We start from the raw sequence: 12,810 nt of genomic DNA on the forward strand, positions 1-12,810 counted from the left end.
TTCTAACAGATGGCCGCGGCGGTTTGCCTTTGTTCTATAGGAATGTTGACATCACTAAGGATCTTTAAATATTAGGTCTTTGTCGCTATTAAATTTGTTAACATTAGCATTCAAAATGAGTTAGGTGCCTTCATTCTGGCTTTATATTTCCCAAGCAGTTTTTACCTGCTACTCTTGAGTAAGCTGACAAGTGTAGCATCTGTATTTCCGAAAATAAGCCAATGAGTTGGTGTTCTGGTTGATATCTTCTCATGAGTTAGGTTAGCAAGTATTAATTTAATCTGGTTGCGTCTATTAATTCAAGGAGAGTGAGCTCCTACAGACACAGTGCTCTAAGCCAGACCATAATCGGTGATAAAACTAACATTTTATTTTCTTTCAGGTGGGTAGGAGTGCAGGTATATTTGGTCAGGAACAATCTTTCCCTTGACTAACATTATTTATGGGCTCTGTAACGAATACCACAAACAACACATATTTATTCTCTTTACAGTTCAGGAGATCAGGAATCTGAAATCCACTACTTGAAAATAAAATCCTTACTATATCCTACACTGTCCTATCCTTGGAAGGTTGTCCTATGAAACGTCTTTAATCTTTATGCTTTTAATCACAGGGGGCGTCTCCCAGTCCATATATCATGTCATGTCTTTTTAGGGTCTTTGCACATGTATTCCCTTTGCCTGGTATGTTCTATATCCCTATTTCTCTGTCCATCTAACATTTCATCCTTCCGACCTTTCCTTGCAAGTCACATCCTAAGAGGACTTCCATGACCATTGTGTCTAAAAGCACTGTTAGAATATATTCTAGCATCCTTGTTTCCTTGTTCTGTTTCTCTCACTCAACATCTGCAGCAGTGGCTTGTTAGACTCCTTTCCAGAAGGAATGCTCCATGAGTCTTGCTCACTGTTGAATTCCCAGTGCCTATGGCATAGTGCCTGACAAAAAGGTATTCACTTAAACTTGCAAAACTAGAATTAATACACAAGAATCAATTTGTGTTAAAGTCAAACAGCACTGGATTCCTTTTCTCTGGACAAATATCTGCAGAGCACTCTGTCTTTACCTAAGACATCCTGGGTGACTGCCCCTTCCTCCTCACTGAAGCCCAACTCCCATCCACTGTGGATAAGAGTCTGAAAGCACGTTTAGTGGACCTCGTGTTTATTTCATACAAATCCTGGCCTTTATCTTCCAGCCAAGGGCTTTCTTGCCCCATTTTTCCTATCGTCACCTTGCTCTTTAAATCAGGAGACTAGCAATGTAATCAAGCTATTGCCTGATAAAAAGCCCAAATTATTCAGCCTTTATGAGAGAAATTATGTCTCCGTTGTTATGACTTAGAATGCAGTGTTCATTTAGCCTATTCTTTGGCCTTAAGAAATGATAGCCATTGGAGCTTTTCATCCTTGACTTTTGTCTCAAGTTTTCTTGGAAAAGAAAAGTAAAATTAATAATGAAATTGACATTATCCAAGCAGTATACAATTCTCACAAGATTGTATAATAATATGCTGATGACTAAAACTTCAAAGTTGTACCTATATTTTTCCATAAGAACAAAGCAAAGCTCATCAATTTGAAAGCAAATGGAAACTTCTTTCCTACCCTAGGAGTGCAGGAGCAAAGTAAGCCCCCACCCATTGGTCACCACAGAGCTCTGGGTGCAACAGGCAACAGTTGCATTTAATTCTGGAATTGTGCAAAGCAGTTGCTGTCTCTTTCATGTGCATAAATTCTGCAAGGTGAGTCGTTTCAAAACCACTAATAAAACGTTTGTCAAAGTCAGGCATGGGTGTCTCAGTTACTTTGCAGGTTTAGAAGGATAGCTTGAGCCCACGAATTCAAGATCAGCTTGGGCAGCAGAGCTGGACTTTGCCTAAACAAACACAAAAAACTCAAATTGAAGAAAACCATTGTTTTAAGCTATTACGTGAATGTTTCTATAAACATGAGGAAAAATGTTTTCATCCTCACAGCTTCCTGAAAGTCCTTCACCATTGTGTGCTTAATTTATATAGTCCTTTTTCCCCAAGACTGCCTCTTAAACTTCAAAATTAAAGAATCATTTCCTGAAACAGCTCTTTGATCCATAATTTTTTTCTCCATACACATTCTATAGAGATACCACATTTACAAAATGATTCACTCTATAATTGTGAAAATTCACAATGACTTTTTATTTTGGTTCTTTTTCATTTTTTTTCTTTTTAAATTTTTTTTCCTACGCATTGACTTTTAATGAATGAACAGCTCTAAAAAGTTCTGGAAATATAAATGTGCTTAAATTAACCTACTATCTGCTACTTTGGTTAACCACAGAATCATTTTCTCCTTTGGTTTTGTTTTGTTTTGTTCTTTTGAGACGTTGTCTCACTATGAACCCCAGGCTGGCTTCAAACTTTTCATTCTCCCACCTCACCCTCCTAAGTACTAGGATTATTGGTGGACACTACCACGCCCAGCTTCTGCATTTTCATTTCTAGGTCTTTTAAAAACATTTTGGGGAAATTCTAAAGAAAAACAGATAAAAAGTGAAGGTAAGTAAAGAGGTTTGTTTTTTTTTTTTTTTTTTTGAGAAGTCTCATGAGTAACATTTTATATAGGAAGCCCTTTTCTTGTATAGCACTGTATATAATGTTTGCCCAGTTACGAGCTATTTATTAGGTAAGCTTGAGCTGAGCATAGGAAGAAGTAGTTAGCTAAGGAGCATGAGGAGGATGGGGCAGTGATTCCTCCTCCCTCTAAAGTGGGGACTATAGGGATAGCCAGCCTTAATAACAAGTTCCTGGGTGTGTCCAGTCCAGCCACAGATGATGGTGTACAGCGGAGAAAGTTTAATCCATGTGTGGCCCTCCATCTCAGAAGATGCCAGGCTAGATCTCAATCGCATTGTAATTAGGAAGAAGAGAAGAAATGTTATTCTGAAGTTACTCAGAGAGTCATTCAGCAATAGCATCATTTTTGCAGTGCTTAATGACTACGTTATTAGGAGCTGGACAGGAAAACGCTTGTTTTAGAGGAACAAGAGCACCAGCAGGAGCTGCAATTGCAGAGATGCCCTAAACAGAAGAGACAAGCAAGCATCCAGGTGGTCTGACAGTGTCTCAGCTGGATTCTGGGCAAGTTCTCTTTATCGTTTTTGTAACTCCTCTGTGCAACAGCCCATATGCGGCTTCTTGAATTTGGTGTCTTCTCATTCCTGTGTCTCGGGAGCTTAGGCTTATTTGGCGGTAGTTTTGGATCTTCTGTTTTGTGTCAGCAATCATATCACATGATCCACTCTAGCCCTGGCCACATCTTGCCCTCAGGCAGTGATTCTCAACCTTACTTGCATCAGGGCCTCCTGTGGGGCTTAGTAAAACACCACTGTTGCAGCCTCTCCACCCCCAGGTCTCAATTCAGTGTATCTACTGTGGGCCCTTGAATGTACATCTCTAGCTGTTCTCATGTGATGAGGTCTATAATTTGGAAACCACTCTTACAAGTTTTTTCACCTAAAAATATAGAAGTATTCAACTATTGCTAACTGCTTGCTATGTTACATCTTTTTAATTGAAGTTTGTTTATTTTTGTGGTACTGGGGATTGAACCTTGGGCCTTCACACTAGGAATATTCACAGTCTTTTTTTTTTTTTTTTTTATTTTAATTTGGGACAAGTTCTCAATCACTAAATTGCCCAGGCAGGGCTTGAACTGTGATCTTTCTGGCTCAGCTCCAGAGTGCTGGGATTAGAGATATGCACCACCATACCCAGCTTTGTTGAAATGACTTTGTAATATTTCATCCCTAAGTATTGGGAAATAAGAACATTTTCCTGTATAACCAAACAATTGGCATTATATCCAACATAACTGACATACTTGCTGATATCATCTGATACTCAATCCCAAAAATGTTTTATAGAAGTATTCAAGCTAAGATACACTAGGAATTACACTTTTTTTTTGTTTTGTTTTGGTTTTTTTTTGGTCTTTTTCTTTTTCATCGGTACCAGGGATCGAACCACAACTGCTTATTTGCAAGTCAGGTGCTTACGCCACTGAGCTAAATCCCCAGCCCCAGGAATTACACATTGCTTCAGTTGTTACGTCTTTTTAATGTAAAAGAGAGCACAATGCACATTGTCTTTCTGTCAAGTCATAGATTTGTTAAAAAGTCTTGTCCTATAGAATATTCCACATTTGAAGTCTTAATTTCTTCATGGTAATCACTTCACTTTTACTTTACCCCTGAGTTTCCTATAATGTAAATGTTAGCTCTAAAGACTTGAGTAAATTCAAATGAGTATTTTTGGTAGAATATTTCATACCTGAGTCAAGTGGCTCCCCAATATTCGATGCTAATCTTGGTCACTAAGTAAAAGGAAAGATAGCTGGAAGCCTACATTTTAAAGTTATGTTTTCTAGCACATGTCCTGTGGAGAAGCCATTGGAACCATGTAAACATTCCAACTCCTTGTAAGTCTTTCCCTTTATGGTTTTAGCCTTTATTGGTGATGCCTGATTGAAGCATTGATTTCATTTAGGCTTGAAAAGTGGTGATTTTTTTCATTTTGCTATTCCTTGAATGTTTCTTTGCTGTTGTAAAGTGCTCACCTTGCCCCTCTCGCCATCAACCAAAGCTTTCTGGTTACCCTGCGACACATCTCCCACACAAAAGTCTGTCTACCAGGAAGTATAACAATGGGTGTAAATGAACTCCTTTCAATTAACTGGGGCTTCACCAACAAGGACCCAGGGCAAGAGATGTGAGAGTGATAACCTGCCAAGTGGTCCCCAACAACAGCCAGGTCTTTGAAACAACTTGAGATCGCCTGTCTCAACAATGGGAAATAAACTCAGAGGGGAACTGGCAGCAGACAGCAGGCGCAGATGAACTTACAGATGGAGAATAAGTGGTCTTAGTATAAAACTAGTTCAAAAGCCAGTTAATAATGGATATTAAAAGTAAAAAAAACTTTTGCATGTGGAAATCTCTTCATTCATGGGATTGTGTCTTTCCTAACCAACCAATAAATGTTTATACATCAAAGGAGAGTATCTATATGAGTTGGGAAAAGATATATTGGTATACTAGTCTTTTATAAGGGTGTTGGCAAATATTAAGTCAATAAAAATGCTTATTTTGTATTATGTAAAACATTAAAAGTACATGATTGCTCCTGGGATGAATTAATTTAACTTTATTAAGTAAATCCTTACTACTATGTTCTCAAACATGTGCATTGAAATACCTCTAATGATAAAGGAGACTGAACCTTTATGAACAGCTAGTCTGTCTGTACCAGCCTACGCAAGGATTAAGCTTATTTCAAGCCTCATATTAAAATATTAACTAAAGTTCACTCCATATAGCATTACTTGTTTTATAAATAATAACTGTGTCCTTCAAAACATTGAATAAAATAAGTGCTACAAAAATGCAGGGGGATTCGAGGTCTTCAATTGTAATATGGGAGGATGATAGAATATACTTCACAGAATTATAATGGACATCAACTCAGTTAATATTTATAAAGTCCTTAGAACACTGACTAGCACATAGTACTATAAAAATGTTTAACTAAAGTGAAACATTTATTCCACATTTGTCCTATTGTTTTAGCTTCCACCATGTAATCACCTTACAGGATATTAGTAACCTACTTGGAATGTGACTCTGATATTTAAGGACAGAATTATATGGAGAGGAGAAAACAGAATTTGGGGTAAGTTAGGAAAAGAAGGGAAGAATGGAGGACAATGGCATGGAGTCTAGAGCATTGGCAGAAGCCAGGTAGAGTGACCAGACTGATTAGAGCAGTGATTTAACAGACATTCAGATCACCAGGCACAGACCTGGTACCATACACTGAAGGTGGTGGAAGAACAGTCATCAGGATGATGTAGCGCAATAGTTCTGAGACTACTTCCGTCAGAGTCACCTATGGTGTATGGTAAATGTGCAGCTGTGGTACCTGTCCCTGGATGGTTAGGATCCTAGGCATGTAAGGGGGCCTCAAGAATCGGGATGCTGGACAGTCTCCAATTCCTTAGCAACTAGAGTGCGAACATCATTGTTGTGAGGGACGTTGCTGAGTGTTTATGTCCTTTTCTCTTTATAAAAATTAAAATTATAAATTGTAAAATAATATTTTTTTAAATGTTAACACATATATATCCTGATCATGGTGTCAGAATAACCCTAGAATTACCTGGGAGAAAATTTAGTAGTAACCTAATCCAGTAATTCTTAGTTCTGATGACACATCTAATAACCTGTGAAGTTAAAAAAAAAAAAGAGGCTGAGGTTGTAGCTCAATGGTAGGGCACTTGCCTAGCATGCACAAGGCCCTGGGTTCTATCTGTAGCATTGAAAGAAAACAAAACAAAAATACAAAAAAAAAAAAAAAAAAAAAAAAGAATACACAGTCCCCACACCAAAGTAATTGAGTCAGACTTTGGGGGCAAAAACTAAACATAAAGGTAGCTGAAGCTTCTCCAAATATTTTTAATGTGCAGCCAAGATTAAGAGTCACTGATTGGGGGACTGGGGATTAGCTCAGTGGCATAAGTGCCTGCCTTGCAAGCAGGCAGTCGTGAGTTCGATCCCTGGTACTGATAAAAACAAAAAGACCAAAAAAAAAAAAAAAAAAAAAGAATCTCTGATTGTTACAGCTCTTTCATTTTGCTGATTAAGGACTAAGAAATTATATAGTACTATAGTACTATATATATATATACTATACTATACTATAGTACTATATATATACTATATATATATATATATACTATACTATACTATAATACTATATACTACTATACTATAGTACTATCTATATAGTACTATAGTACTATATATATATAGTACCTTGCCTAAGTGGTAGAACATTCTGCAAAATGGTAAAGTGTACAAGTTAGCTATGAACTAGTGAAGTGTTTTTCAAAATAAAAGTAATGACCTATTGAATTACATGAATTATTAAAACATTTAGTGCATCTTGATCAGACTTTAAAAAATGTAGTGAGTCAGAATAAAAATCTCAGTATGATACTGACAGTAATGGTATTATTTCACAGGACATATGTGTGTGCCTGTGTTCTTTGACTAATTATAAAGTGTGATTATTTCTAATATCTGAACTGGGCAAGGTGAATGACATCATGAAATACTTAGGAGGCTGAGGCAGCCCACAAGTGTGGAGCCATCATAACAAGAACAATATCTAAGTATAGTGGCTGATGTCTGAGCACAGGAAGGATGCAGCTGCCTCCTCTCTGGGAAGCAGCCCCCAGAGAAGGTGTAGGTGACATCCAGGTTAAGAGCATAAGCCAAAGGTGCACACACCTGGGTAAGTGGAGTCTGTGTCCATTACTGGTGATCAGAGCTTGTGTGAGAACCTTCAACCTGTATGGCTCAGATACCTACACTTTAAAGTCAAAGTAATAATACCCCCTCATGGAACTGCTATTTTAAATGATGCAGATCTTTAAAGTACTTAGCAGAATGTCTAGCATATAGTAAATAGTAAATACAATGTAAAATATATACATGATCTATCTTTTCCTGATTCTGTGAGGAAAAGAACTAAAGAATGTACCAAGATGAATAAAGTCTTTGGAAGAATGTGTATTCTTGGGTCTGTTTACTTCAGAAACACAAAAGTTAAAAAGGATAACTAAAATAATTACTTTAACCGACAACCTATTTCAAGAACATTTTTTCTATTTTCACAGAAATGAAAATTATGGTGCCACGAAAGCACTTGCTTATCTCAGAGACAAACCAATCCATTTTATCCTTAAAGCATGGCCTCAACATTGCAGACATACAAACAGAGTGGCCAGCAGCCATTTGGATGTCATAGTTTGTTTAGTTGCCCTCTTAGTTTTTTTTCCTGGAAGAAACATGTTCAAAATCTGTATAAAAAAAGAAATAAAAATTTCACTTTCATTTTTGGTGATTAGATCCCAAACAAAAAGAAAACATCAGCTGTGGCTTAGGAAGTCCTTCCTGCAGCTCGAGGGACACAAGCTCTCCTTGCTCACTCAGGTCCTGCGTGTTTCTGGCACCTCTCCTTTCACAGGGCCCACTTCTACGGGCCTCCTAGGGCCAAGAGCATGATAGATACAGAGCAGTGGCAGAAGAGCCATTCAACCTGGCTTCTTGAAAAAACAGGATTTTGTTTGCTGCTATAGGTGGTCTGATATCCTCATGGGGGATAACATTAATTAAGGGTCCAGAAGTAGGGAGAAATACAAACTCTGTATTAGTCCATTTTCTGTTGCTAGTAAAAACACCATAGGCTGAGTAACTTAGAAGGGAGAAGTTTATTTTGGCTCATGCTTCTCACCCAAGACAAAGGACCACACCAGGTCATGGCCTTCTTGCTGGCAGTGTCACCAGATGACACAGGGCACCACATGGCAAGAGTCAGGAAACGTGCATGTGTTTGTATGTTCTGGTCTCTGTTCTTATAAAACCACCAGGATTCAATCATGGGGTTCCACCCTAATGACTTTATCTAATCCTTATCTCCTCTGCAAGGCCCCACCTCAAAACACCATAATCAGATTGTATTTACACCCTCTTAGAACTTTACAGTATAGATTGAATGTCCTCAGGAGTTTACAGAGAACAAACTTTATTCAAACTGTAGCATTCAGGAACCATGGAAGAGGTCACTTGACCAGAGCATGTGGACCATGAAGGGTAGTGGCAGTCAATACATTTGGAGAAAGAGGCTATATATTCATTTTCTTGGCTCCTATAACAAATTGCCACAAATTTATTATAGCTCTGGAAGTCAGGAGTCCAAAATGGATCTCTCATTATGCCAAAAATTAAGCTGTGTTCATGACTGTGTTCCTGTCTGGAGGCTCTGTTCTCATGTGTATTCCACCTAGAAGCTGCTCACATGCCTTGGCTTATAGCCTCCTTCCAGCTACAAAGCTATCAACTGGTCGTGTCTTTCTCATATCACCCCACATCTTCTGCCTCTCACTTAAAGACACTTGCAATTATATTGGATCCACCAAATGATCCCAGATAATGTCCAGTCTCATAGCTGACCAGCAACTTCAATTCTAGCCACAATTTTTATTCCCTTTCACCATGAAGCCACAAAATCATAAATTCCAGGGATTAGAACATAGACATATTTGGGGGATCATTATTCTGCCAGCCATTGATTGGTTAGAGCCAAAAATTAAAAGGTTCTAAATTACTAGGATTGTCATCCCCATTCTTTATTCTGGGGGAAAAAACAATATCTTTATTCAGATTAAAGATGGTTTCTGTTTAAATATTTTCTTGAACTAAGATATTTTATAGCTATAACAATTCAGCATAGTGACTCAGATCTCAAACTGATTGGATGTTCTGGTTGGCATCTATAGATGACTTTGATTAATAAAAAATGGGAAAACAAATTAAATATTGATAAATACAGATTAGTATGTTCAGTTTCTCAAGACATAAGGCCATTTGGAAGGGGAAACAACAAAGGAGGATCTCAATATGGGAAAAGTTGGGGAAAACTGCCTGAAAATGTATAGCCTCTGGTTGTTCCTGTTGGTTTTATGTGCACCTACATGGCATTTATTTTCCACTGTTGACAAATCCCCAGAATTTGAGCTTGAAATCTTTGGAAGGACTTTTTTTAAAAAGACAATTTGACAATGTATTTCATCTCCCGACTTGTTTATGGTTTAATCAATAATTCATCCCTTAACATCTGTCTCCTAAAGACTATCTTGTCTGTTGTCTTTATGGATGACAAATCAGGATGGTGGGAAAACAAAATACTTTTTGAAAAACAACGTAGCATCTCAGATGAAATGCCCCAAATTTATAGTATGTCAATAAAAAAACCAGAACTGTGAAACAGGAAGAGAAGAATCATGAACAATCTGAAAGTACAAATAAGAAAATCCACCAGGACTCAGGCACTGAGCTCTTCAGACAGTCTTTGTTGATTTGCTTGGCTGATTTAAAGGTTCTCCCTTTTAAAACATAAATTAAATTAAAATATTCTACAACAGACTTCCAGAGCATATGTTTGTTTACCCAGTTGTTGATCACCCTGAGCGTGGGTAACTTCTCTTAGACAGATGTTTGTATGGAATGCAGTTTTCTCCGATGCCTCCTGCACACCCTTCTGGTTATGTGGACAGGAAATTTAGGCAGGGAGAGGCATGGGTTAGACACAAACTCTGGCCCAGGCTGCAGTTTTCTGAGGCATTATAGCTAACACTTTTTGAGCACTCACCATATGCCAAGCATTGTAAACTGTTATCTCCAATGGAGAAACTGAAGCTTTAAGAGGGTAATTCATTTGCCATCGCTCACACTATTAATGAGTGAAAGAGCCAACAGCAAAATAGTAATTGGGTAGAGTGGGCAATAACTCCTATTTAAATTGATACTTATAGATGTGTTTTTAAAGTAGATCTGACTTGACTTCTGCTGTATTGGGCACTACTATTAGTTTCTTCACCCCTTATTAAGACTGCAGTTGTGTGTGTCTTCACTTTTAAAGCACCTTGTATCTGGCGAGCTTTTAATTAGTGTTTTTAAAAAATGAATGGTAGTAGTAACAGACGACATGCATCCTCTTGTGTAGTCTTTTGACCAGAGGATACTGCCCAGAGGTGACTGGCACAGCCGTGCAGTCTTCTTGTGTCCGTCGTCAAAGCTCAGCCCTGTGTTACACCTCGGGTTGGCTTCCCTTTCGCATTTCCCAAGTGATTGTTCCGAATCTTTCCTGCCTTTCTCAACTCCTCCCAACACTTCTTAAAATATGGAAGACACAGATCAGTCAATCCGAAATTCCTAATTTTCTCTCTTCTATACCTTTCAAAACATCCGTAACATGGTATTTATTTTTCCTTCATTTGTTCATTCACTCAGTGATTTTTTTTTTTTAATTGAGACAGGGTCTTTCTATATCAGTTGAAGCTGGCATTAAACTTAGTATGTTGCCCAGACTGGCCTCAAATTTGCTCAATCCACCTGCCTCAGCCTCCTGAGTGCAGGGATTACAGGTGTGCACCACCATGCCCGGTTCACAAAAATCTATTGATTACCGACTTTGTGCTAAGTCACTGAGGATATGACAGTGAAAACACACATTTTCTTTCCCATGGATATCTACAGGCCATCTGACATGTACTGGTGTCCTTTTATTCCTTTCTTTTCTCTCTTCCTTTTAAAGACTAATGGTTCTAATATCATAGGAACTTGGAAAAATCAATCTAACCAAGTGAAAACAATAACAGTTAAGATTAATGGAGTCAAATCATGATTCTATCTTTCCATAGTTTTGTCAGCTGAGCCTCTGCCCTAATCTACACATAGGAATAATAACACCTAACTTGGGGCTATGGCAGGCTACCAGATAAATGCAGTGTAAAGCTGAGTAAATTACCTAGCATTCGGTAAACACTTGATAAACACTAGGTGTTGTCATCATTATCACACCGTGAGTTTTCCCCACTCTCACAAAGATCTTAAACTTTTCTTTCTCATTTGTTCCTTAAGGACAAAGCCATACCACACAGTCCTGTCAGAAAGTAATGGGGCCATACAGGAGCTTCCTCACATCTCACAGATAGCCTCCACCTCCACTGGAAGAAAGGCAATGGCTTCCCAAGCCATCATCAGAACCACACCTTTGCTCATGTCTGCTTCTGCCTTGTGCTGGTTTTTCTATGTCTAAGGTTCATAGAATGACCTGCTGGTGGCCAATGCATCCACACAGGAACACTGGGGGCCCAAAGACCTCAAAGGAAGAAGCCCTACTTGAATTGACTCACTGTACTTCACTGTCACATAGGGCTCAGTGATCAACACATAAAATATAGGGCTTTCACTTTTCAGATCACATTTTTAACTAGTCCACTCATATCCATAGAGTTGCTCTCACTACTGCCATTTCAGTAGTGAGAAATCTGAGTCCCAGCGAGGTTGAACAACTTGTTCAGGGCTAGACAGGATGATGGTGGCAGACAGAGTCACTCTATTCTTTTAGGAACCCATTAATCAAAAAGAATGTCCTTCCCTGATCAAGTAGCATAATAGAGGCACTTCTTGCCCAGGGATAAGAATTTAGACAAGAAATTAGTAGAATAAGAGGAGAAGTAGTTTATATAAGAGGGGAATAAAATTAGGGTCTGACAAGTAAGAGGAAAGAGACTACATCAGCATTTTTTGACACATGGGCTTGGGTGGTTGCACTAGTCTTGGCTTCCTTCTGTATAAATGTTATGACCCACCTGGAGATTACTTAAAACATCATTTATTCATGCATTATTGGTTGTCCTCCTGCAGAGTGCCAGGCATAGCGCTAGACATAAGATACAATCAGGAAGGGGAGAGTACACAAAATGAAATGCTCTGCATCAGTGAGATTTTGATGTTAATACAAGTAGTTTAAAGTCAGCCTACAGTAATTCCCTGCAGACTAATTACAAACAACCTTATTTTATCATTGGTTCTGTCATCCCCAGTCCCAAAGAATGTTCTCTGTGACAAAGACCTAAGCTGTTTCTCAGTTCAGTTTAGTTAGATGCTATTATCCTAGAATCCCAGTCTCATAATGGGGTTCAAGTGGAACTGAAGAAATAATATTTTTTGTATAACTTCTTTCCCAGAGCTCAAGCTTTGTCCAGTACATTAGTGAGTAGAGAAACAGTGCAGGAGACAGAACTCTCCACTCTGAGTTTAAATTTATGAATATCTATTGATGTAAGGCTATGCCTAAGACTCAGATGCTTCTGGAGAGTTTGGGACTGATCCTCTCGTGTAATTGTAATGAATCCTTGA

This window comes from Cavia porcellus, unplaced genomic scaffold (assembly GCF_034190915.1).
Source record: "Cavia porcellus strain 051 isolate PalLab524CR breed Dunkin Hartley unplaced genomic scaffold, mCavPor4.1 scaffold_8, whole genome shotgun sequence".
Lineage (NCBI taxonomy): Eukaryota > Metazoa > Chordata > Mammalia > Rodentia > Caviidae > Cavia > Cavia porcellus.